The sequence below is a fragment of the Pteronotus mesoamericanus genome, unplaced genomic scaffold (genome assembly GCF_021234165.1).
Source record: "Pteronotus mesoamericanus isolate MK-2021 breed Mesoamerican mustached bat unplaced genomic scaffold, CSHL_Meso_final contig_116, whole genome shotgun sequence".
NCBI lineage: Eukaryota > Metazoa > Chordata > Mammalia > Chiroptera > Mormoopidae > Pteronotus > Pteronotus mesoamericanus.
This window is the reverse complement of record NW_026555027.1, coordinates 1,325,656-1,350,097: the sequence shown is the minus strand read 5'-3', so window position 1 is coordinate 1,350,097 and position 24,442 is coordinate 1,325,656. Positions and strand designations below refer to the sequence as shown.

Genomic DNA, 24,442 nt, shown 5'->3' with positions numbered 1-24,442 from the left:
CGCTGGTCCTAATGGGCGCCTGAGCCGTTCTCGGGGTTACAGGAAGGGGGTGCGCTGTCCTGTCATTCGTTCCGTCTTTATTAGCTGGAAAATTGCTTCAAAGAAGAACTTTATTGAAACCTTTTTAACAAGTGGCCTTGAGGTATAGTTTGTTGACCAAAAAAGGCAGAATAATGGCTTCATTCTTTCCTCTTATTTTCCAGAATAATGAGTTGGCTCCTTATTTTCCTTTAAAGATGATCAGTGAGTTTTAAAAAGGTGTCATTGAGAACTCTTGGATCGCTACCACCGTTGACAGTGGGGTAAGGATTTGGTAGGACAGGAGTAAGAAACAGCCTCTTCTTTTCGATGTCTGAATTCTACTTAAGTATTTCTAGATAGTAAGAGAAAGGAGGGCCCTGGCTGGCGTGGCTCCGTGGATCGAGCACCAGCCTGCGAACCAAAGGGTCGCCGGTTCGATTCCCAGTCAGGGCACAGGCCTGGGTGGTGGGCCAGGTCCCCAGTAGGGGGCGCGCAGGAGGCAACCACACATGGATGGTTCCCGTTCTCCTTTCCTACCCCCTCTCTAAAAATAAATAAAATTTTGAAAAAAAAGTCCAAAAAATGTGGAGTAGAACCGGAAGGGACAGAAAATCTCTAAGTGTACCCTAATAAGGACGGAAGTAGGGTGAAGGACAGGGCGCTCAAAGTGAGCCGAGACCGGAGCCGCTGAGCCGGCGAGGGCGGAGGGGCGATGGGGCGGCGGCGGCGGGGGGGTGGGTGTGCGCAGGGGTCCAGGTCCCATGGGGCCTCGCAGGCGGCTCAGGGGCCTTTGGGGGCCGGGCCGTTGGGCCTCCACGGCCTTACAGGCTCTTTCACATGAGAACGTGCTGTTGGGCGGAGTCAAGGGCAGAATCAGGGAGGCTACTTAGGAGGTGACAGTGGCCGGAGAGGACCGGGGGCAGCTCTCTGGTGAGAAGCGTCTGGCAGGCGGAGCTGACAGCGGTTTGCTGTCGGGCAGCCTGTGCGTGTGGCGCGGAGGAGCCGCGGAGGAGCCGCGGGCGGGGGCGGAGCCACAGGCGCTGGGGGCTGGGCGGGGCCGGGCGGGCAGGGAGGAGCCGCGGGCGGGGGCGGAGCCACAGGCGCTGGGGGCCGGGCGTGGCTGGGCGGGCGGGGCTGGCCACTGGCAGGTGGGGGTGAAGGCTGGGAAGGGGGTCCGTTCCCGAGGGCTGTCTGAGCTGCTGGGCAGCGCCCTTCTCTGGGAGGACGGTCCCCTCTTTCAGCTTGGTGACCCCAGCCCACACCCCGGCCTCGGCCTCGGCGGCTGCCGGCCACACGGGGTCCCGGCGGTTTGGGGAGGTGACTGCCACGCCTGCAGTGGCCGCCCAGTCCCGAAGCACACGCTCAGTCCCGAAGCACACGCTCGATCGGGGAGCTTGATCGGAGCCACACGTGCAGCGTGAGCACAGGCTGTCGAGCCGTGGCTTCTGTCTCCTGTCTGGCTGGGCTCTGGTTTGGGGAATCTCCCCAGAGGGACGCGCGGGGCTCAGGGTCTCGGCCTCAGGTCCTGCTGCGTCTCCCCGAGGGTCTCCGTTGCTGGCGCCCCCGGCGCCCGGCCCACTGGGACGGCGGCAGGCACGACGGGGGCCTGCTTTCCTAGATGGACTTCCAGGGCCCAGTGTCCGGCTGCGAACGAGGACGTGCGTCCCACGAAGCCTGAACTGTTTCCTGTTTGGCCATTCATCAAGACCCGTGGGCCGACCTCGGGGCCAGAAGGTCAGCAGAGTGAATGGGGCCCTGAGCACAGTGCCACACAGAGACGTTGCCCGTCCGGAGACACCGCGCAGCCTCCACGCGCATGGGTGTGGCGGTCATCGTCACAGCGACTCTCCTGTGTTCACGCTCTACGTGTCAGACGACGTTGCCCTTCTGCTGGAAAGGAGGCCCGAAGCAGCGCGCGCCCCGCCTCTGTGCGCCGTGCCCGTGGCGGGCAGGTGGCCGCAGTCCGCCGCCCCGAGCCGGCCCGCTCCTCCCCCGCAGGCGTGCGCAGCCTCGCGTTTGTCTTTTGTGCCGTGAAGAATTCTCCACCCTTTCCAGCCCCTGTCTCCTGCCGAGGTTTTCAAAATAAATAGACCCGCCCGTTTTCCCCTAAGGGAAACTTGGCTAATTTCATCTAAGGGGTTTCTTTGGTCTTTATGGGTCTTTATGGACGGCTGTGGAATTCTTTATTTCCAAAAAATTGAAATAGACTTAAACTACAAGGACGTGTCTTCCTTAATTGCATCTTAATGTAATGAAAACCAGAGTGTAATTATTAAAAACGATAGAAGAAAATAATTACAACAATAAAATTGCTTAGCGAAGATCCTGGTTCATAATGCCTTTGGGACTAATTGGTATCATAACGTGTAATTAACACTCTTCCTCTGAAGCGGGGGACCGGGCCGGCGGGCAGGGGCCTCGGAGCCGAGGGGTGACGGGTTGGCTCCTGGTGGCCCTTCTGCGCCTGTGCCGCGTGTGCTGCGTCTTGTTAGCTGCTTTTTTTGCGTGGAACAGAGGGAGACACTGAAAGGAGCGCGAGCACATTGGGCCGTCTGTTGCTTGACCCGATGCCCAGGACGCCTCGGACGGTCGCGGCGGGGAGCTGTGGCTTTAGCTCAGGCTGCGGGGCCTCCCAGGGAGTGGGCCAGACCCGGTGGGGGCCCCTTCCTGCCTGGGCGGCAGGTTGGTCTGCGGCTTGTGCTCCCAACAGCTCCTTGTCCAGAGCCTCCCCAACCTGGCCCAGGGGACCCCCTGCCCTGCACTGGGATGCCCAGGACCGGGGAGGTCGAGGAAACGCAGCCCCGGAGAAAGGGGGGCCTGAGCCTCGGTTTCCCCACGGCGTCCTGGGGCCCCGGCGGCCCCCAGAGGATCGGGAGGCCAGAGCGCGCGGGAGCGTCCGCGGAAGCGTTGGGAGAGGACCTCCCGGGAAGACCCCGGCTTCTCATCACGGCTCCTCCGCTCGCGAGCTCCCCGCTTGTGGCCGCCGCGTCCTGGCTCTGGGGCCGCCGCTCGTGGCCCCCTTGCCCTGGTGCTGAGGCCCTGAGCCCGGCCGCCTGGGGCCTGGCCAGGCTGAGTCTTGTGGGTGCGGGGGGGCCCTGCCCAGGCTGCCCATCTGAAGGAGGCCACTGCTGCTTGGGGAGCCTGGGGCCTCTTCCCTGGGAGCCCAGGGACCACACTCCCGCGTGCACACATTCGCTCAGACCACGGGGACCCACGCGCACACACGTGCGTGCCCACGTGCTGGTGTTGGCCTCCTTGTCTGACCTTGTCCCCGAGGCGCGGGGGCTGCTGGCTCCGAGCGCGTCGCCCCGGCCACCCCCTCCCCCGCCCGTCTCCCTGCCCCGTGGTGGCTGCTTCCTCTGACGCCCACGCCCGCCTGCTTCCCCATGGTCGCGTCAGGGCCCCTGGGACCGGCCCCCCGGCTGTGCGCAGACTTGGCGCGCTTCCTTCCGCACACTGTTTTTCTTTTACTGAAGTAACGCTGGGTGAGTTATCTGACCTGGAGACTTCCCAAGAAAAATAGGCTGCACTGAGCGAAGCACGTGTTGCCTGGCAGCGCAAGTCGAGTCGCCCACGCGCCCGTCCCTGCGCCTGGCTCTGCTGTTGGGGGGGCGCCCGGGGTCAGCGGGCCTGGCTGGTGGTCCCCTCCCAGCTGCTGGTCTCTGCGGGATGGTGCCGCCGACCCATCTCCTGTGAGCTTTCCTCCTCGGTTCCCAGTTTGGCTTCTTCGCTTCACTGACTTCTCTGGTGGACGAGGTGCTGTTCAACCCGCTCTGAAGCCACGGGACCGTTGGATGGATTCGCAGGAGGGGGTGGCACGGAGCCCTCAGCCGCCCTGTGGTCAGCGTGGCTCTGTGCGGGCCCGTGGGCGCCCGCGGGGCTCGCTGTAGATCGCAGGCTGCGGGAGCCGCGGCCGCAGCGGTCGCCGGAGTCCTGGTGAGGCCCCCGTGGCCCTGGGCTCAGGGTCCACTCATCACCACGGCCTGCCCTGTGAGCCCGGCGCCTCGGCGTGGCCTTCCATGTGCTGCGTGGCTTTTCCATGAACACAGTGCCTACTTGTTGCATTTGTTATGTGCTGCTGAGTTGGCTCTGCCGCCAGGCGGCCCCGTGAGTGAGTGGCCTCCCGTGTCCCGCCCCCAGCTCTGCTCGGCCCCAGGGGACACAGCCTGTGGCTTCGCTCACGGGCCCGTCCGTCCCGTGTTTGGTCCCCTCTGTCCTGCTGCCTCTGTTCCCGGCACCACCGTCTTCCCCACAGAGCCCGCCTCCTCACGACGTGTCCGCAGGAGGTCCCTTCAGGTCTGTCACTGTCGCCGCCAGCGATGCCGAGGCTCCTCTGCTCCGGGACCCACGCGCCCCCTCCCTGGCGTCCAGGGCCTCCGCCCGCAGAGCTCGCTGCCCACACGGCGTTTCCCGCCGGCCCTTCCCCGTGCCTCCTTCCCAGCCGCGCGCTGGGCCTGGGGGACGGGGTGAGGCTCTCAGCCTGGGGCTCTGGGGGCGCGTCCCCGACTCCCCCACTGCTGCCGCCGCTCTGCGTCCGGCCCCTCCGGGTCCCCGCCTGTCGTCTCCGCTGGAGGGGGCGGCGGGGCAGGGCGAGCCAGAGCAGTGGTTGGCTCCGTGTTCTCTTCCTCTTAGGAGGGGTCACTGATGCCCATTTCTTACTGTTCAATATTTAATGGCGGACTCCGGTTCACTTGGATATTAGATCATTCTTTATCGGAGAGTCTGATAAATAGTCCAGTCTCATTTTCCTCAGGCTGACAAATTTCACTTTGGAGCTTGTGTGGAAAGTAAATATGGAATTTTTATTGTAGCAATTAGTCATCTCTCCTAATTTCTTTCCCTGTCAATTCCCAGAGCACACGTGTGAAATACAGCGGTCCAGACTGCTTACGCTTCAAAACCATTGTGATTTTTCACTTTCCCCTTGAAAGGGGAAGCAGAGAGGACCTTGGTAGAAACCAGCCTTTACTGACTTATTTTTAAACCGGAAGGCTGCGTCCCCAGCTGTGCGGGCGCCGATGGCAGGCTGACTCAGCGCCGCGCCGTCGACGGCAGGAGGGCCGGCGCGGTGTCTCGTGTCGGTGCCTCTCCTTCGGGGAGCGCGCCCAGCTGGCGGGTGCCCGCGGCCACGACGTCCATGGGACAGCCCATCCGACACGCTGTCCGCGCGGACGCGGGGCCGCTGCTGGGAGCTGAGGAGATTCGATTGTCGTGACATTTTTCACAGTGTGGAATGTCCTTGGCCTCTCTCCTCCTGGGTGTTTTAGTTGGAGCCTGAGGAGGAGGGAGAGTCCGAGGGTGGGTCCCAGGCTGTGGCTGCCCTGGGCTTTGGGGAGGCTGTGTCCCCACCGAGCCCGCGCTTTGGGGATATGTGCGTGCGGCCGTCATGGCTGCCGGCTCTGGCTGGTGTGTCGGCCGCGTGGCGGCTGGACGCTTGCGGCCCCGGGGGAGCTCCGGGTCCCGGTTTGCGGTGATTTGCCAGGGCGGGAGGGATACTGCCAGCTCGAGAGCGGCACCGTGGAGAGCCGTAATGAACCAGGGCTCACTATAGAAACCAGGGCTACAAAATGGGGGGGATTTTTGGTCCCAAATAAGCATACCAGAAATTATATTTCAAAAGCTGAAGGAGACGCCCAGCGTGGGCCACAGGAGTCCGAGATCTGGGACTTGAACGGCGGAGCTGGTGGGTGTGGTGAGGTTTCTCACTCGAGGGCGTGGGAACTGTTTAGGCCCCTCTAGGAGCTGATTGGGGTTGCGGGACTGCTCCCCTGAAAAACGCACGCGCACGCCACGCCGCTTTCTGTGTGCAGTTGGAGAGGGGCCCGCATCCCCTGGAGCCGGTGTTCGTCACGCGGGCTTCAGTTCTTGCTCTGGAATTGTCATGGCACCTCCTTCCGTGCTGAGCGGAGCAGTCCCAGTACACGCTGGGGTCTCTCTTGATGGCCTTTCCAGACTCGGTACTGATGCAGCAGGAAGATGTTGCTCTTATATCAGAAGCCTTGAACAAACGGCATTGGGCAGTTTAACTAAAATGCAGTAGTAAATAAAATGCGTTTTTCATTTAAAAAATAAAAAGCCCGGGCAGATGGGCAAGAGCAGGGGGCGCCCGAGAGGGACATTCGCTTCCCCCGCGGCACGATTCTGTGTGGCAAACCTCGGACCCTCCCCGCTCAGGGGTCCGAGAACGCTTCGCAGGACGCTCCGCGGGCCCCACCGCCCGAGCACCCTGGCGGGGCTGCAGGGCGCCCCTGCCCTCCCAGGGAGCATCCGCGGGCGGAGGCTGCGCCCCTCCCCTGCCGTGTTCGTGCTGCCTGCGGAGCCGGCCCTGGGGCCTGTTCGGTCTTTCTTGCCCAAGACGGGAGGGTTTAATTGTCCGCGTGACGCAGCGCTGGGGAATCTGACAGGCCCGGCCACGTCCGCGCTGGCGCTGGCAGCCATGCCTTCCTGTCCTTTTGCCGTTTGTTTCTCAGACTTAAGGCTGTGAAATGGAAGGTGAGAGGCCACGCTGTCTCCTTTTAAGGCAGGGACGCCGCCGCTGAAATTGCGCCAAGGTAGCTGGAAGTTGCTGTCATCGCTGGGTCCTGCGCAGGCCTAGAGGCACAGCCCCGCCTGGTGTTCCACGCGTTATTAGTTCACTGAAGCGTGGGATCGGACCCGACCCGTCCCCGGAGATGTCAGGTCCTGGCTCACGCCATCTCTGCCGGGGCGGCCGGGGCCGCCTGCCGCCTGCCCCCTCCCGGGCCCTGAGCAGGGGGTGCAGGGTCCCCCCCGGGCGCCCCCCGTGACCGGCGGAGTCAGCCTGTGAGCCCTGTTCTCGCCCGGCCGGCCCGGCTCCGCTTTCCCAGCCCAGTCCCAGGGGAGACTCTGCTGGGTTGTCTCCCGCCCTTGGTCCCTGCTCCCCCAAGTTCCTCTTCCCCAGCCCTGGTGTGTAAGGCGTGGCTGCGTCCCCCCAGGTCCTGTTAGGTCAGTTTAGCAGGAGTCCCCCCACCCTCGATGTCTCCTCGTGTAGCTTCCCGTCCCCAAGCCTCCCCTGCTCCTCGCCTGTGGCCCCGCTTGGCCTCGTGTCGCCTGCAGCTGAGCTTGACCCCGTCCCCGGTTGCGTTCGTCTGGGCTGAAGGCTTCCTTACCCTCCTGACAAGCGTCGCCCCAATGTTTTCCTTAACCACCTCAAGAGCTGTCCTGGATGTGCCCCAGACGGGCTGACCCCTGAAACGGGTCCCGGAACCGTGGTGGCCCTGAGCTGGTGGAGCTCCGTCCCTCGCCCACACGGAGCTCCCTCCAGGTGCTGATTCCGGGGCCAGACTCCTCCGTGCGGTGGCCCTGCCGCCTCCAACGTGCGTCCCCCCAAGGACGCGAGAGGGCGCGGAGGCCTGTGGGGGAGGCGCAGCTCCCCGCTCACGCGCCCCGGCTGCTTTCCGTTACCGGGGAGGCTGGAGTGCGGAAACGCGGGTGGGGGTGGGGGCTGCTGACTGGACAGCGGGCACCTGCCAGCCCGTGCGGGGCCGCGCCCTGAGCCAGGCCGTGACAGAGACGCAGCTGTCTTCCCGGCCCACTGTCCATGGTTCTCCCGCAGTGGGACCGTTCCCACCGTGAAAGCAAGCAGGTCCTTTCAAAGGGAAGAGAGACCGTGAAGAGTCACAGCCGCAGCGGGTTGCTCTGCCCGCAGCCGAGGCCTGGGAGGGCGCGCTGGCCGTTCAGACCAGCTGAGTGCGTGGCCAGGGTCCTGTCTGTTGCTCCCAGTGTCCCCGCAGCCATGCTGCTGGGTCCCTCTGCTCCCGGGATGGGGATCTCACCGATGGTGCCTCCCTGAAGGACGGTGAGCGCCGGGACACGCGTGTTCCCGGGAGCAGCTAACCAATTGCAGTGGCCGGTTTGTGCCTTTTTGCCTGTGACCCACGGGGGGTGTGGGGTGCCTGGCCCTTGTGCTTGGATCTGCGGGCCTTTAGCCCCGAAGACGCTGGTGATGCCGGCTGTTGGCTCGCTCACGCTCCGTGCTGTGATTTTTAAAGAGGGCCAGGATTTGGGCCTATTCTGTGTCAGCAGTTAGTCTAAAAGCAGACGTGGCAGTGGGAGGGACAGTGTGGCGATCCATCAAGGACAGTGCGGGGAGTTAGCAGAAATATTTGGATGTGTTTGAGACACGGTTGGAGCAAACTGCAAGGGAAGCTGGGTTGCGCATGCAGACTCCGAGGCGTTTTTGGGTTTCTAACTTGTCAACATCATCTGTTGCAAAGCTGCCAGATACCACGGGCTAGTGGGTGCTCTCTACATTCGGTGCGTACCGAGCTTAGCTGTTCACTAACACCCACAGGTGTGTTGTGCCGTGTTGTGCCGTGTCCGCTGCGTACCCACGTTTGTGCGCATTTTACACGGGATTATTATACCCATTGTCTGACCCACGGTAGGTAATCATTATTCCCATGTAAAATGCGCATCCTTATTTTTCCCTCAAAAATTTGGGCAGAAGCGTATGCACTTCCTCATCGGAGCAACACTCGGAGGTGTAAGCACTATTTTCTCCCTGTTTTACTGGAGGAGGGAAACGGGAGCTTCTCGGTTGAGCAGCGTGGCCTTGTGGGCGACCATGGCGCCGGGCCAGCCAGGCGCATGTGCGGCCCAGGAGCTCCTTCCCCGCGCGGCCCGTCCCGCGGCCCCTGCGCCCGCGGCCCCCGGGAGAGTCCCTCCCTTGCGGGCGGATGGTGTGGGGAGACGGGGCGGCTCCATTTTTTTCTCCTGACAATGATGGTTTCTGGGTTTGTTCGAGGGTCCCGTCCGCTGCACTTCCCGCCTGCCCCGGCGCTGGCGAGCCGTGCGCACGGCCTGTGCAGGGAGCTGAGACGTGCTGGTGGCTGGTGCCCGGGCGTCGTTCAGGGGTCGTTTCAGAGGAGGTTGCCAGTCACATGCATTTTCAGGGACAGAGCACGTGGAAGGCTTCTCTTGCTCTTCTCTTTGGCTCAAGGGAGGATGGTCTTGGGTCCCCTCATAGCCAGGTCCCGTTTTAAACATTGTGCCGGCCCCTCCTTCTGTTGAGTGGGTGGGTGGGGAGGGCAGACACCGGTCACCTGTCACACGCCTTCCTGCGCATGACCTCAGGTGGGCCCGGCCCGCCGGCCAAGGCAGCAGGTCAAGGGAGACTGAACCCTCACCCCTGGCCGACCCTGTCGCTCCCTTCATTATTGTCAAGTAACCCAGTATGCGTAACTCGGACCGGGACAGAGCCGCCCTCCGGCAGACATTTCGGGCCAGTGTTCGGGGGTGTCTCCGGGCGCCGCCGCCGTGCGCCTTGCTGCTGCCTCTGGTGGGCGGAGGCCAGGATGCTGCGAAAGGAGCTACGCTGCACCGAGTGCCCCCCGCCCGTGAGGCAGGGCTGCCCGGCTCCGCATGCCGCAGTGCCTGGGCCATGAGCCCCGACGTGCCCTCGGCGGCGTCTCCGCGGGGGGCGTGCGGCGCGAGAGGTGGGCACCAGGGAGGCCCGCACGCGGCCGCTCCGCCGACGCCAGGGCAGCGGGAGCGTGTGCGCCCCTTCCCATGGCCCTTTTGTGTGGCAGCTGGACCGGTTATTTTCCCTCAATCAAACATGGTGTCGTCCGCAGCAATTGACAAGGCGTTTTGGGGCCTTGTAGGCATGTACTGGTCGGGTAGCTTTGCGTTTCTTGGGCTAAGAAAGACACCCTTTTAGGAGCCATTGAAGTTCAGGTGAGACCACATGGCCTGCCTGCAGGGGCCGCGCCCACGGACGGCCTGGCCGGCGTCCCTTGTCCCTCTCTGAGCTGGCTCGCACAGTCTCGTCCCCCGAGCGTTGTCCGGTGGACGGAGGCGCGTTTCCGCAGGCTCTGGCTTTTACAGCACGAGGTCCCTTTAGTTCCTCTGTCAGCTCTGCAACAGAACCGACGGCTGAGAAGCAGCAGCGTTCATCCAGGCGTCTCTCTTCCCTTTTACTTATTTGCCTTTTTAATCCTCATCTGAGGGTATTGTTATTGATTTCGTGGGGGAGAGAGAAAGAGAGGGAGAGAAACATCGGTCGGTTGCCTCCCGTACGCGCCCCGACGGGGGACCGAGCCTGCAGCCAGCGGAGCCGCCCGGCCAGGGCTCACCTGCCTTGCCCTTTGAGGGCCAGGATCAGACGTGGGAGGCCCTGCCCGGCCCCCCTGTTCTGGCTCCCAGCTCCTCCAGGACGTGTCGCTGCGATTCTCGTTCACCAGCTGGCAGTCGCGTTTGAGACGCAGTGCAACTGGGGGGCGGGAAAACACAGGCCTCACCCCGGGGATGGGCGAGCGCCCGCCCGCGGGCGCCCCAGAGGCCTCAGGGCCCCGTGGCCGTTGCTGTGGGCGTGTCTCTGACCACCAGTGACACAGAACACCCGCCCCCACGCCGCCGTGTCCAGAGCTGGTGTCCAGCGTGGAGGGAGGCCTGGTGACTGTCTCTCCGTCTGACAGGAGGCGGGGCAGACGACTTCGGGTCCGAGCTCTGTGACGCGGCGTGCACCACCTTCCGCTGTTGGACCCCGAGTTCCTCTCCAGCCCCACCACCCCACATCCCTGCTGCGGGGCCAACGTCACGAGTGGCCGGGACCGGGCCGTGTGTGTGTATCAGCAGCTCCGTGAGCTTCCTCCCTGCGTCCCCAGAAACCCCTCTGCCTTTGCCTCTCCTGCCACGTTGCCTGGGCGGGGACGTCTTCCCAGCCTTTGCACGGGGGCAGGGGGGGCATGTCTTCCCTCGTCTGGGTCCCTGTCCCTTCCTCACCACCGGGCCAGAGCGGGATGTGTCTGGGGAGGCAGTGGGCCTGCGTGGCGGGGCGGGGGGACCTGCAGACCCGAGGCCGGCTCCCCGGGCCCACCCTGCCGCCTTGGGCTGCGCAGGCGGGGGAGGCGTGGAGTCGGCATTTCGGGAGGCAGCCGGCCTTGCCGCGGAGGAGTCGGGAGCAAAGGGTGGCCTGTCTTCTCTGCCTGTCCTCCCATTTCCGCTTTACTTCCCTTTGCCTGGAGCGCGCGAGAGCGTGCAGCGGTTACGCAACACGTGGAGGGCTTTGCACAGAGCGTGGGCAAAAGCCAGGGGTCTTGGGTCTCTGACAGTTTCACCCCACGTTTATTAAGGTTCCCCAGCCGTTACGAATAAGAAGGTGGGTGTATGGGGACGGATTTTATCTATTTGCAAAAAGTAAAATGGATACAAGTATCTCTCCAATCCCAAGCATCTGCTGAAGGCCCGCTGTTGTCCTCACGCCTCTGGGACTCGTGAAAACAGAGTCCCCACCTGCCAGGGTCTCGGTGCACAGGTCGGCCGCTCGCAGGGAGACCCTCAGCCGGCAGCATCGGCTGCACCCGGGAACTTGAGTTCGAGCTGCGCCCTCCCGGGCCCCGCCTTCCGACCTTGGGCGGCGACGTGGGCTTTAACCAGCCCTGTGGCTGGTCAGCTGGGCTCGCCCAGGACAGCGTGGACAGAGTGGGCGCATGTGGAGGGGGTGAGGGGCGGCTGGGGAGATGCGCTAAACACCCGTGGAGAGCCAGGCAGGTCTTCAGCTGAATGAAGGTCAAGTGCAGTCTTGGTCGGGAGTGGCTGGCTGTTCTTCACGTGACTGAGGGAGAGGGGAGGGCGTTGCCAAGTCAGACACGCAGAGCGGCAGGTGCAGAAGTTCCTCAGTCCGAGGGCCAGGCCGCTCCTGGGGGTCGCAGTCGTTGTCCTTGTCGCTACGTGGTTGTTGTTGCTGTTATTTCTGTATCAGGGACATATGATGAGCTGAGCTGGCAAGATCAGCAGCCAGATCATACCGAGGAATTTGGCTTTTCTCCTCGAAAATAACCAAGTGGTGTTTTAGCCACGAAGTGAAGTAATACCAGATTTGCAATTCTGTTGAATATACACTCAAAAAAGGACCACTTTTAAATCAGAAAAAAGTTTTTCAGTCCAAAACTTGAGCTGAGAGTGAAGGACGAAAAAATAAAGCAATTAGAATTTAATCCTTCCTATTTATAATAATTCTTACAGAAATAACAAACATTTTTAATGGGCTTTTTAACAGCAGTTTTAGGTTCACAGCAGCACTGAGCCTAAGGTGCAGGATGCCCCACGGACCCCTGGCCCCCCACACGCGCGCCTCCCCCTTTATCGGTCTGCGAACCCGGGGTGGCACTTGGGCTGAACTGAAGAGCCTGCGTTACTGTGGAGGGCATTGTTCTCCCCTGAGGGTCTCCCCAACGCCAGGGCCCCCTGGTCCCCGCCACCGTGCGGGCTGGGGCAGGTTTGTGGCGAGAGGTTTTCCCCGCGACAGTCCCCGTACCACACAGCTCCTGCTCCCGAAAATCCCGCCTCCCCACCCTCCCCTGCCCTGGGCCCCTGGCGACCGCCGACCCTCACGCGCCGCCACTTTGTCCAGAACGACACTCGGGACCTCACTGGCCGCAGCCTTCTCCGGCTGGCTTCCTTCCCGACGACGGACAGCGCGTTCCGCGTCCTGCGTGTGCTGGGCTTGGCCGTCCCCGCCCTTGTAGCTCCGCCCGCTGTTCCTCTGTCCCGCTCCCCTGTCCCTTCGCCCCCCAAGGGGCATCTCGTTCGCTCCCAGGTTTTGTGGTGGTGGATAAAGGCGCCGCGAACGCCTGTGTGCAGGCTCTAGTGCAGTGTGAGCTTCCAGCCGTCGTGGGCGAAGGCCCGGAGCGCGGTGGCCCGGCCGCGCAGTTGGCTTCACCGCGCCCCCAGGCTGCCCTCCGAAGGGGCCCTGCCGCCTGCGTCTGCCGGCGGGACCGAGCCCCCACGCCCTTCTCAGCGCTGGGCGCGGTCGCCGCTGCGGCGTTCGGCCCTTCTGAGAGGCCTGCGGTGGCGCCTCCGGGTCATTTTGCGGGGCGTTTCCCCGAGGCCGCGTGGGACGTCCCCTCTCGTGCTTCCCTGCCTGCTGGGCCCGGCTGCCTGGTCTGTCAGCGAGGCCGCGCTGGCTTCACGGCCGCTGACTCGGAGCTTTTCTCCCTCAGTTTTATTGCGGCTGGGTGGGGCCTTCTCTCTCTCCCTGTGGTGGCACAGAATTTTAATTCTAATACGAATACACATGGGACATTCTAGAAGGGAAAACAGTGAATTCCTAGCTCAATCGAGAATTAACGACTGTTTATCTTGTACATTGACTTAGTCTTTTTCTCCCTGCTTTTTGTTTACTGTCTGCAGCATGCATAATAAGTACATTTAAATTCTCGGGATTTCCCCCCATTTAATGGGAAAATGATTGTGAAGCAAATGCTCTTAAACACTTCGACAGCAGCACTTTAGCAAGTGTTGACCCTCTGGCTGTGCTGGCCTTTCCTTGACTAATTTGCATGCGGTGCCCGTGGCTCCGACAGGCTGCGGTGAGAAAGCAGACCCACGGGTGGGGGGGTGTGTCTGTGGATGGGGCGGGGGTTGGCCCTGCCGTGGAGGCGGGGAAGGCCACAGCCTGCCCATCTGCCGCCCAGCCCGGCAGAGCCGCTGCTGCGGTTCCGGGGAGTTTGGAGGCCCGAGAGCCGGGGCACCAGCTCGGGGGCAGGCTGGGGGTCGGGCTGGGGAGATGGGCGTCCCAGCTGCAGCACAGAACGGATAGGGCTGCCCCTTCCTCTGTCTCATCCTCAGCGTTGGGTGGCGCCCGCCCATGTTGGGGGCCCATTTTCACCCCGTCCACTAGTTCCAATGCCGATCTCCCCGAGAAGCGCCCTCACAGGCTGCCCAGCAGCACTGGCTGGCAGCTGCCTGGCGTGGCTCGGCCTCGTCCGTGGACGCAGGAAATTAGCCTGTGCAGCGTGGGGTGGGGACGGGGACCCACCGGGGAGCTCGGCCCTGTGCCCGCCGGAGCCAGTGGAGCAGCCTGGGGCAGGCTGTGGTGGGGAGCCCCGGGCGGCTGAGCGAGCGAGGACAGACTCCCGGCCCGTGGCCGATGACCTGGGAGACCGGTGGGAGACCCTGCATGCGTGCTTGGGCCCCGTGAGGTGCTCACCACCCTGACATCGTCACGCCTGGTTCTCAACTTGGGCCTTGAAACCCTGGGCGAGCCCACCCTGCGGGGAGGGAATTCTGGGAAGTGTAGTTCCCGCGTAGGTTCAATTACTTGATACTCATGCCCCCCCCCCGCCCCCTCCCAGCTTCTCTCTGATTCACATTCTGTGCCACAAAATACTGTCTCCCCAGAGGGTGCTTGTTCTAAAGTTCGAGCTGTTTCCTTCCGTGCGTCCTTGGAGGAGGAGTGAGGGGCCGGGCTCCGAGCAGGTCAGGGGTCTGAGCGGGTCCCCATTGCGCACATGGTGCCCGTTGAGCAGGAAAGGCCTGGCGGGCAAGGCCCGTGGAGCAGATGGGAGAGGCCGAGCCCCACGCTGGCCGGGCGAGCCCTGCACGCTCCTGACGCAGCGCCCCCGGCTCCCCCTGGAATCCCCACCCCGGAAGGCGCAGGCCTTTGTGACGATTCGATGGGCTTGGCAGCGAGGAGGGCGGGTTGGTGCGAGGCCTGAGCTTCCGGCCTGGAGAGAACCAGGCGCAGTGGCTGCCGTGAGTCGCAGCCGAGGTGGAGGGAGACGGGGGGCGCGCGACACAGGCCGGGCTGGCACTGAGCGGCTGCAGGGACGTCCGGCGCCCTCCCGCGCAAAGTTGCGAAGGCCTTTGTGGCCCCATCCGGGTCCTGTCGAGGGTTTTAGGGGAGTCGTTGTGATTGCTAGACTTTCTGCGTCCTCTGTAAAAAAATTTTTTTTTTCTCCTTACAAGAGTACTTTTAATTTTAATTGGCGACTTCTGACTGCAGAAGCGGGAGCTGTGCTTCCGCCCCTCCCCCGGCGCCTGCCTTTCCCCGCGGACATGCCCTGCCGACCGCAGGCCCTGAAGCCCTTGCTCTGCGGGGCTTTTCGACCCAGGCTGTTCTCAGTGGGGACTGGCATGGAAACCAAGGTTAAAAAAATAGGCTGTCGTCCTGGCTGGTGGGACTTGGCGGGCTGGCCATTGTCCCGCAAAGTGGAAGGTCACAGGTCCGATTTCTGGTCAGGGCGCACGCCTGGGTTCCGGCTTCTGTCCCGGGTTGGGCCTGTGCCAGAGGCAACCGATCGACTTTTCTCTCTCACACCAACAGTTCTCACCCTGTCTCTCTCCCTCCTTGTCGCTCTCTCTAAGAATAAAATATTAAAAAAAAAAAACCCACGTTGTCTGCGACTGTAAAGCACACTGCTTGCCACCGTGGTGTTCCAAGTGACTTGAAGGAGCGTGTGGGTCACACATGAGCCCGAACGTCACTGAGTTCTGAGCTTCAGTCATGCTTAATACTCCCTTTACGGGGCCGACGCCTGTGGGTCCCCGCCCTGCCCCCGCAGTCGGGCAGCCAACCCCGCCGAGCCGGTGTTCGTGCAAATCAGACGTACGTTTCCAAGAACCGTGAAGTGTGAGTACGTGTGCTTTCTAACTCCAGCTAAAGGGAGCTGAGATTTAGTGGCTTCTGGCCGTGGGGCCCCGCGCCCGGCGGTGGCTTCTCGTCGGAGAGGCACAGGGTGTCGGTTCCTCCCGCCCGGATAGACGCTCAGGGAGAGAGCGGTCCCCCGGCCGGTTAGGCCCGCAGAGCCCCGGCCGCGCCGGGGGAGCCAGAGCCGCGTTTCCGCACCGGCCCCTGCGGGCTCCGGGCTCCGGGCTCCATGCTGCCCGAGAAGCTCTGTCCCGGCAGCCGCCCGACCAGCTCGGCGCCGCCCGCCAGACGCTGTGGCCCCCCCACCCCCAACAGGCTCTGTTGTGGGAGCGCGCAGGCCCCAGGGCAGCCTCCACTGTATCGGTTCCGCAGACCTGTGAGCGCACTTGGAGCTCCTGGGGAGCAGCGACCTCGGTCCCTCTGACTTCCCTCCCCAGTGGCACCTCCTCTGGATCCGGGTGTCCCCCTGGGTCTGCGGCAGGGTGGCCGGGGTGGGCGTTGGGAGACCGGGGTTGGATTTTTAAACTGTTACCTTGTGAGATTTTTTTTTTAAGTCCTCCCTTGAAGGTATGTTTTGGTCGATTTTAAAGAGAGGAAGAGAGGGAGGGACAAACATTGATCAGTGGCCTTCTTTTTGCACCCGACCGGGATGTCAAACGCTCTGGGCTTCTGTGACTGGCTTCTTTCACTCAGCACAGCGTTTTCCAAGTTCACATATGACTTTCTAGGGTGTCACCTGGCCCTCCCACGTGAGGGATTCGTTCGCCCCCCCCCCACCCCTGCATTTGCGAAGCCCTCGGAGCCAGGTGCTGGGCTTGTCCTGGAGACGCCTGGAGAGCCTGGAGGCTGCGGAGAGCTCCATCCGCGGGGGAGGGGCTTTCGGTGACCAGGCCCTGGGCGGTGGTCACAGACTGCCGGTGTCTGTGGAAGCCTGGGCGCTCTGAGTAGGGGCGGGAGGGGGCAGGAGGCCGCGCTGTCCCCGACTTCCACGCGGTCCTTCCTCGCACCTCGCTTCGGGGCGGCCCTTCAGCCGCCGTCCTTAGGCGGCACCGCCGGGTGGTGAGGCTGCGGTCAAGTGCCAGGCTGTGTCTTGACAAGCTCCCCTGCGCAGGCGCACAGCCACCTGCTGGGTGCTGCTGGTCCAGGCTGCCCGGGAGCAGGGGGCGTCTCCCTGAGCTTTCCAGGGCGGCCTCAGGGAGCCCCGATGCGGCTGGGTGCAGGGAGGAGGGTGCAAAGGTGGGTGATGGGTCTTTAGGAAGCCACCGTGCGCCCGGGAACGGTGTCTCCGCTGAGGTCAGGAGCGAGAGTGCGCCTCCCTACCGACCAGGGCGGCCGCGGCACCGGACGCCGGCGTCCCTGTGGCCAGCGTCCGAAAGCCAAGGCAAGGAGCTGCGTCCCGCGGCCCTCGGGTCCCCGCCTTTAGTTCTGTGCCCCCCCTTGCAGGCCGCTCTGCACCCCCTTCCGACTGTGAGTCGCAGGAGTGGGTGGGAGGTCGCGCGCCCTGTAGAGTCCCTTTTGGGGACGGGGGCACCCGGGTCTGCTGGAGGGTGTTGTCTCTGGAGGGCCCCGCGGATCAGCCGCTGAGTTCCTGTAGATGCCCCGGATGCAGAAGCCCGGGGCGCCGGGACCCACGGAGCCGCGAGGCACGGCAGCCCCAGGGCGAGCGTTTCCGGGACCCGCTGGGGGGCGTGGGGGTGTTGCTGCGAGCAGCTGCCGTGTCCAGGTTGGCGTCGTCGCGTTGTTGCGTTGCTTTGGCGAACGGGTGTGAGCGCAGACGAGCCCGCCATAGCCTCAGGCCTGTTTCACGGTGCCGGCCCTGCCTTGACACGCAGGACCCCACGAGACGGTCGAGGATGGCGCGGCCTGCGGGGCCACCATCAGCGCCTCGGGGTGACCCCTCTGCGGGGCTGTGTCCGGTGCACTGGTGCCCGGGCCGGTCGCCGTTTTGGCCCTGTGTTCGTCCGCCGGCCCGTTTCCCGCCGCCTCTGCTCTCGCCTGAGCGCATGAGAGGGAGGCGTGCCCCTCCCCCGAGTAGCTCGCTGTTCTCAGAGAAGCTGCGCGGGTTCAGATGCCAGCGGGCTCCACGGGCACGTGCAGGCAGGAAGAGACAGCGGGAAGAGGGCGTTCGGTGGGCTCAGAGCCACAGACCAGGGACAGAGGCCAGTTTTCTCCCGAATCACGGGGGAGTGCACATGCCAGATTCCCGCCCCGGCCCGGGAGATGAGTCGCTGCCTTGGAAGGAGACCAGGGCGGAGGAAGGAAGAAGAGCTTCCCTTGCGATGTGGGGGGTCTGGGGGGGGTCAGGACGGGAGGACATGTGGCCTTTGGTTGCCCTGGGGGCAGGGGTTTCTGGCCGCAGTGCCTGACCGCCCACGTCCCCAGCGCTGGGGTGGGGACCGCGAGGCCAAGAGGGGCACCGACCCCAGGTCTCACGCAAGCCTGTCCTGGACTTGGAGTGAATTACTTAGAATTTTTGGAGTTGTAGAAAAGGATTTATTAACTCAGTGGGTTTGCATTTCCCAGGAAACACCTACGTCCTGGTGACCACGAGCACCCTCGCCAGTGTGGTTAATAAGGTGGTAACGCGGTTGCAAACCCTAGCTCACCCCCTGGGCGTCCCCAGCCTGTGCTGAGCGCTTTATAGACGTGTCTGACACAGAAGGGGACACCTCCCTCCTCAGGGCCTGGGGGCAGAAGACCCTGTGAAACGCAGGTGTCTCCGTTTGTTTTACCTCCTGTGTCAGTTTTGGTTTGATGGGTGGGAGGAGACGCTGCAGAGCCTTCCCTCTCTCAGGGGGCACCCTGTCCAGTGGCTTCCTGTCCTTGTGCCCCTCTGACCCCCTGGCCACGCAGGGCCACTTGCAGGAAGCCCCCGCCCCGTGGGCGTGTGCCCCGCACACTCCGGGTTGTGCCGGCTGATAAATGGGGTTGGATGTGCCCTTTCCTGCGTCCTCCTCCCGGCTGCTGCCTCCTGAGGACATGATCCTCGGTCCCTTCCATCTGCGCCGGTGGCAGCAGAAGGGAGCACTTCCCCCTCCTGTGGTCCAGGTCCAGCCGCGCAGACACCTGTCCTTCAGGGCCGCACAGGTTCTGCTCCGCGTCACCTCCTGACGCGGAGGCTCTGGGAGCCATCACGCTGGACGCAGGCGGTGGAGCGTCTTGGCCGACCTGCGGTGCTTTCCGCAGCCGCGCAGGGGTCGCCGAGGAAGAGCCTGTCTTCCGCCCCCTCCGCAGCGGGCCTGTTAGTCAGCGATTCCCGTCCGTGGCTGATTCATCCTGGAGCTCCTGTCCTTCGGGATCTCGCACTGCTAGGCTGCAGGGGGAGAAGGACGGCCTCTCTTTCAAGGCTGATGAAAACCATCTGAGCGAGTCGTGTGTGCACGCGCCGCGTGTGTGCAGCGCTGCGCATGTGTGCGTGTGTGTGTGCTGCCTGTGTGTGTATGAAGGTCTGTCTGGGACAAGTCCAGCCGTTGTTAATATAAGAACGGTTTTGCGTGACATTGATGTGACCTGGCAGCCCAGGAGAGTGGACTGGAACTCGCATGCGTGAACAGCGACAACTCCACTGTACTAGTCAGTGGGGGCGGTAGATGCTGCTGAGTGAGCGTGTGTGCTCTGTGGCTGCCCCATTCAAAACAGCTGAGCAAGGAAAGCAACAAATCTGCATCAGATTTTGCATTAAGCTTGAACATCCCTCTGTGGAAACTATTTCGATGACTCAGAGGCCGCGGCTCTGGGCACCTGGTGACTGGCAGCTTCATCACGACAATGCGCTGCTCACGTGCCATGTCTTGTGCAGAATTTTTGGGTGAAACATCGAATCTCCCAGGTGACTGAGGCCCCCTACAGCCCGGATTTGGTGCCCTGTGACGTCTGGCTTTTCCCAACACTAAAACCACCTTTGAAAGGGAAGAGATTTCAGACCATCGATGAGATTCAGGAAAATGCGGCCGGGCAGCGGACGGCGACCGGGAGACCCGTGTGAGGTCCCGGGGTGCCCACCGTGCAGGGGACGGAGGCGCCACTGTCCTCTGTGCGATGTTTCTTGCTCCGCGTATCTTCTCCAGTGAGTGGCCTGTCTCTCACAGCGCGCGGCTGGGCACCTGCTGGACAGGCCGCGTGCGCCGTGGCCTCTGGCTCCTCCGTGGACACGCAGCCGCGCCCCGGGCCGCTGGGCAGGAGGGCCTTTCCACGGAGACCCCTGAGCCCGTCTCGCTGTTACAAAGGGGGCGCGTTCCACCCGTTTCGGAGGCTCGTCAGGGTTTCCCTGCTGCCCCGGAGCTGCCTGTCCTGCCCTCGAGGGGGCGGGGCCCCCAGGGGAGGGGCTCAGCCACCGCCCCGTTTCCGGGCACAGTCCCCGGGGGCTCGGAGACGTGCTCCCTGGGCTCCGTCCCCACCCTCGGGGTCGCCCTGCGGGTTCCGGACGCGGACCTCCAGCAGGTGACGCAGCCCCAGGGGCCGGCGGGGGGGGCGGGCCAGCGGCTGAGCCCGGCTCCGGTCCGCGCGGCAGGGATGCTGGGCGGGTGGGGGTGAGGCTGGCCTGCCTGTTTGCGTGTCCTCTGCCTGGGCCGGGACCTGGTGTCACGTGTGAGCACGCGTGTGGTGAGGGGCTGGGCAGCTGGAGGAGGCGCAGGGCAGGCGTTTTTTATTTGAGGCAGATTGACAACCCCTTTCTCAGGGACCCCAAGACGGGGCTCGGCGGCGGGGGCACGAGGAGACGTGCCGGGGGTGCAGGCCGGAGCGTGGGGGGCGCCTTCTCGCCCAAACATGCAAGCGCCCCGAGGGGGACCTATGTCGACCAGCATCGGGTTTCCTCAAAAGCGCAGCCGAAGGTGCTTCCCCGTGTCACTGACACCGGAGGCTCCCTCCCCCGGGACACGGGAGCCAGGAGGCGGCCGGCCAACCTGCAGTCCTGCCTCTGTGAGTAAGGGCTCTGGGGACATGGCCACGCCCACCCATTTATCTCCGTGGCCAGACCTGCCGTGGGGGCGGCTCCCGGAGCCTGGCAGGCGTCCTTCCAGCTCCTTGGGAACGTGGGCTGAACTCGGCCCTTCGCCCGCCCGAGTGCCGACAGGAGACCCCGGCCGCGCGGCCTTGGTGTCTGCAGGGTGTACATTCGCTGCTCGCACTGTCAGCCCCCACGCAGCCCCTTGTGCCGGTCCACGGGGCTCACGGACTCTTTCCGGGGCCTCCCGTTCCGGGGGCGCCGGCCCGCTTGGAGGACGCTTGGCGTTACAGGGTGGGGGGCAGGGTCAGACACGCCCCTGACTCGGGGCGGCCTCTGCTCAGCTCAGGGCTGTTAGTTCTGTCCTTAACTTCAAGTTCCTCCGGCGTTTTTGCAGCAACTCCGGGGGCGGGGGGCGGTCTTGCTTTCACTCTAGCCCCCAAGCTCCTGCTGTAGCTGCTGCCAGACACACAAGCCCTCGGGGACTCCCGCGCGGGCAGGGACGGGCCCTCGCGGGCAGCCCCGTGTCTGACCCTCGTGCGCCCGAACCCCCGCCCCCTCGCCCGCAGCGCTGCCTTCTCCCGCACACAGCTCTGCTCTGATCTGTTCCCGGGACAGGATGTTCCCTGACGCTCCCTGGCTGCCCGCGTGGAGCTGGAGACAACTTGGCTCTCTTCTCTCAGAGGAGTCTCCGTGCTTTGGAAATCCTGCCCATAAAAACCCCCTCCTGAACGGCTCCTCTCCAGCAGCCCCGCCCCCGTCGCTGCTTCTGGGACCGGGCCGGCGGCTCGGAGCCCGAGGAAGGGACCTGGAGCCGCGTCCTACAGTCCAAGGGCAGCCACGAGGCCGCGCCCGACCGAGGGGCGGGACTGTGCGGGGGAGGCAGGCTCAGGGCGGCGTGGCGAGCGTGGGGGCCAGCGTGGGGGCCAGCGTGGGGGCCAGCGTGGGGGCCGCTGTGTCCTGGGAGCCGGTCGGCGCTGAACGGCCGTGCACTGGGGAACGTGCGTCGGCCTGTAGTGACACGGGAGCCGGCCCTGGCAGGGCCACAGCCCGCAGGGCAGCCTGGGGGTGGGGCAGCCCCGGGCCAGAAGTTGGGGCGCGGTGACGGGCCCGCGTGGGCAGGGGGAGCTACGCTGGCGCTGACGACATCCTGTGTACCCCACCCTGGGGGGCCCAGGGACACGGCAGGGACACAGCTGCTGGGGCTTCCCGGGTGGGCCCCAGGCTCCAGGGGCATCAGGATCACGTGGAAGCCTCCCGAGACGGAGCGCCCCTACCCCGTGCTCGGGATGCGGTGGGTCTCCTGTGGGGGAGGTGGGCCCGGGGAGCCCGTCCCCGGAGGCCCCGGCGCTGCATTCTGGGGCCACGTGGGGAGCCACGACCTCGCGCAGAGCGAGATGGGAGCCCCTCGCGCCCCCCCCCCCAGCGGAGCCGAACGGGGGGCGGTTGCTGGGTGGACCCTGAGGACGGCCCTGCCCTGACCGCAGCGGTCGGTGCCCGTCGGGCTGGTTGCTGCATCGTTACTTCCAGGTTCCAGAGAGGGCTACGCTGTGTTAGCCAGAGTGTCATTGAGCAATAACCTGATCGCGGAGACGTTCATAAAAACCTAATTCCTCTGCGCTCTGGGAATTCAGTCGCTATAAACAGGAAGAATGTTTCGGAACTGAGTTTTGGCTCTTTGTGATTTGGAATCCTTTTAGCTGACTCAGTAAAGCGAGTCCCTCACTTGAACTTTTGTTTGTAAAAGAAGATAATTCAAGTGCTTTTTTCCGTCTCTCACTGTCTGGATTTGTCCTCAATATCAGGATGACTGTTGGATGTCACGGGCCTACCTTTTCGGTGGACAGATTCTCACTGTAAGAAAAAAATTTCTGGTCACAACAGATACTTGATGCAAGGTTTTGGCCACAAGTGTAAAAATAACTAAAATATAAACAAAAGAATGCTGGACAGACGCTTACTGTAACAGAATCGCTCTGAGCTGTAAATCTACCCGGAAGGCTCTGGAAGGCTCAGCTCTAGGTCTTCAGCAGAGCTGAAGTCTGGGCCCTAAGTGAGCATCTTCTTTCTGGAAGTGGGGGAGCGGACACATCCAAACTGCACCGTCCCTTTCAAAAGTGCGAAGGCGCAGTTCAGAGGAGCGAGCTGCTTCGTGGTGCGTGTCGTGCCTCGCCGAGCCCTGGTAAGGACCGAAGTGAGCGCAGGGGCACCACTGGACCAGGAGGGCATTGGCATCTTGACCTTGGAATTGGAGCCCTTGCTGCGGCTCCAGGTGACTTTCTCGACCCAGGGAGTCCCGCCGGTCCCACCGCGGAGCCCGTGGTGGCCATGGGGCTGGGCACCGGGAACTCGCTTGGGTCCTTTACAGCTACAGCGACATTTACTGACGAGGCCTGGGAGTTTGGCCAGGACCCTCCGGCCTCTCCGAGTCCGGGTCTCCCCCTGCCTGTGAGCCCGGGGATGCGTGTCAATGCTTGAGGTACTGTGTGGCCTGGGGCTGCCAGGAGGAATCGAGGGGAACAACCTCAAGCAGCTCCGGGGTTTGTGGCGGCATTTATGGTCGCGGCTTCACACACGCAGGGGTTGGGAGTCGCTTTGGTGAAACCGGCTTGAAAACCACGCCGCAGGTTTCCCCTGTGTGACTGGCGATGTTTTAGGGACCCCGAGGGTCCCTCTCCCCAGAGTTGTTTTGTGGGGCCCCGTCTGCCTGGGTGGCGCGCGGTTCTGGGGAGCCTGCTGTCCCAGGGGTGTCGGCGGTGGGCATCCGTGCACCTGTCCTTGCAGAAGAGGGGCCAGCAGGGAGGGGAGCGGCCAGTGGCGCCAGTGGCATCAGGGCGCCTGGCGTTCAGCAGAACAGGCTGTGGAGCATGGAGCGCGTGGCGGGCGGCAGGCTGGGCGAGAGGCGCTGTTGGTGGAGGTGGCTGGTGCCGGGGGAGGGGCGCAGGCGGTGCGCTCCTCCCGGCTCTCAGTTGCTGCGCCGCGGGGGCTCTGACCACCACCGGGTTCCGGCTGCATGACGGCGAAAGCAAGCACTTGCGGCCAGGACACCGGCCCGGCCTGGTCCTCTGTCCCCGCATTTGGTGCCGTGCGGATTCTTCCAGAAGAGGAGCCGTGTTTTCTTTTATCTTGGATGCGGGACGTTTGAGACCTCGGTGCCCAGTGAGCATCTCCTACTTAATAATAACAGACAGTGGTTTATTGCATCGCTATTAATGGTAGGCAAGTTTTATTGCAGTAATAATGATGATAATAAACAACAGCACTTCAAGGTGCTCGCCACGGAGCAGGGGCATTCTGACCGTTGACCTGGGGTGCCTTCTTTACATCCTCACGGGGACCTCGCGTGCCAGGGTTGTCATCCCGCCGCTGTCTCTGTGTGCACGTGGGAACGGTGTCGGGGAGTGTCTGTCCCCTGCCGGGGCCCTTCGGGCGGTGGGCGGTGGGCGCGCGTCCGGGAGGCGCCGGAGGCGCTGGGTCACGGGCATGCTGCTCTCGGCGCCCAGCCCCGCGCGGGCGGCCGGCCGACGGCTCCCACCGGGCTCGCGGTTGCAGGCGTCCTGCGGTGGGTCTGGGATGGCGCGCCCGGGGGCCCGTGCGCGGTGGGGCGGTTTTCTTGGGCGACGGTGGCTGGGAAGCCGCGGCGCCCCTCCCTGTGGCCGACCCTCGGGGGTGGGTGCGGGCCGGGGTCTCCGGGGGCTTGGGCCTCTTCCGGAAGAGGGTGTGGAGACGGTGTCTTTGCCTCTTTGACAGCACTTCCCGTAAAACGAGTTCCATAGAGCCCCGTCCTTTAGACTTCTGTACCCAAACTGGTTGAGGGTCCTGGGAGTGAAGTTTTGGGAAGATGGAGGTGAGCTCAGAGTGAGAGATTCTGCTGGTTTTTGCTTTTTTCACGTCCTCTCCACGTGCCCGTCGTCAGTGTGCTGGGCTGGGGGGAGTGCGCGGGGGCGGGGTGTCCGCGGCAGAGTGAGGCCGAGGGAGCGCTGTTGGGGGCCCCTTGGCGAGCGTGGGGACTCCGGTGGGAACCGCCCCCCGCTGGCGGCCCCTCCCCGGCTGGGTGCCGTCTGGTGGGACTGCACCTGCGCGCG

General features: G+C 63.8%; 1 protein-coding gene across 1 annotated transcript in view; it reads left to right on the top strand.

The window, feature by feature from the left end:
- TIAM1 (TIAM Rac1 associated GEF 1) overlaps positions 1–24,442 on the top strand; it is a 228,237-nt gene that overhangs the window by 50,863 nt on the left and 152,932 nt on the right. The gene's annotated exons all lie outside the window — the stretch shown is intronic.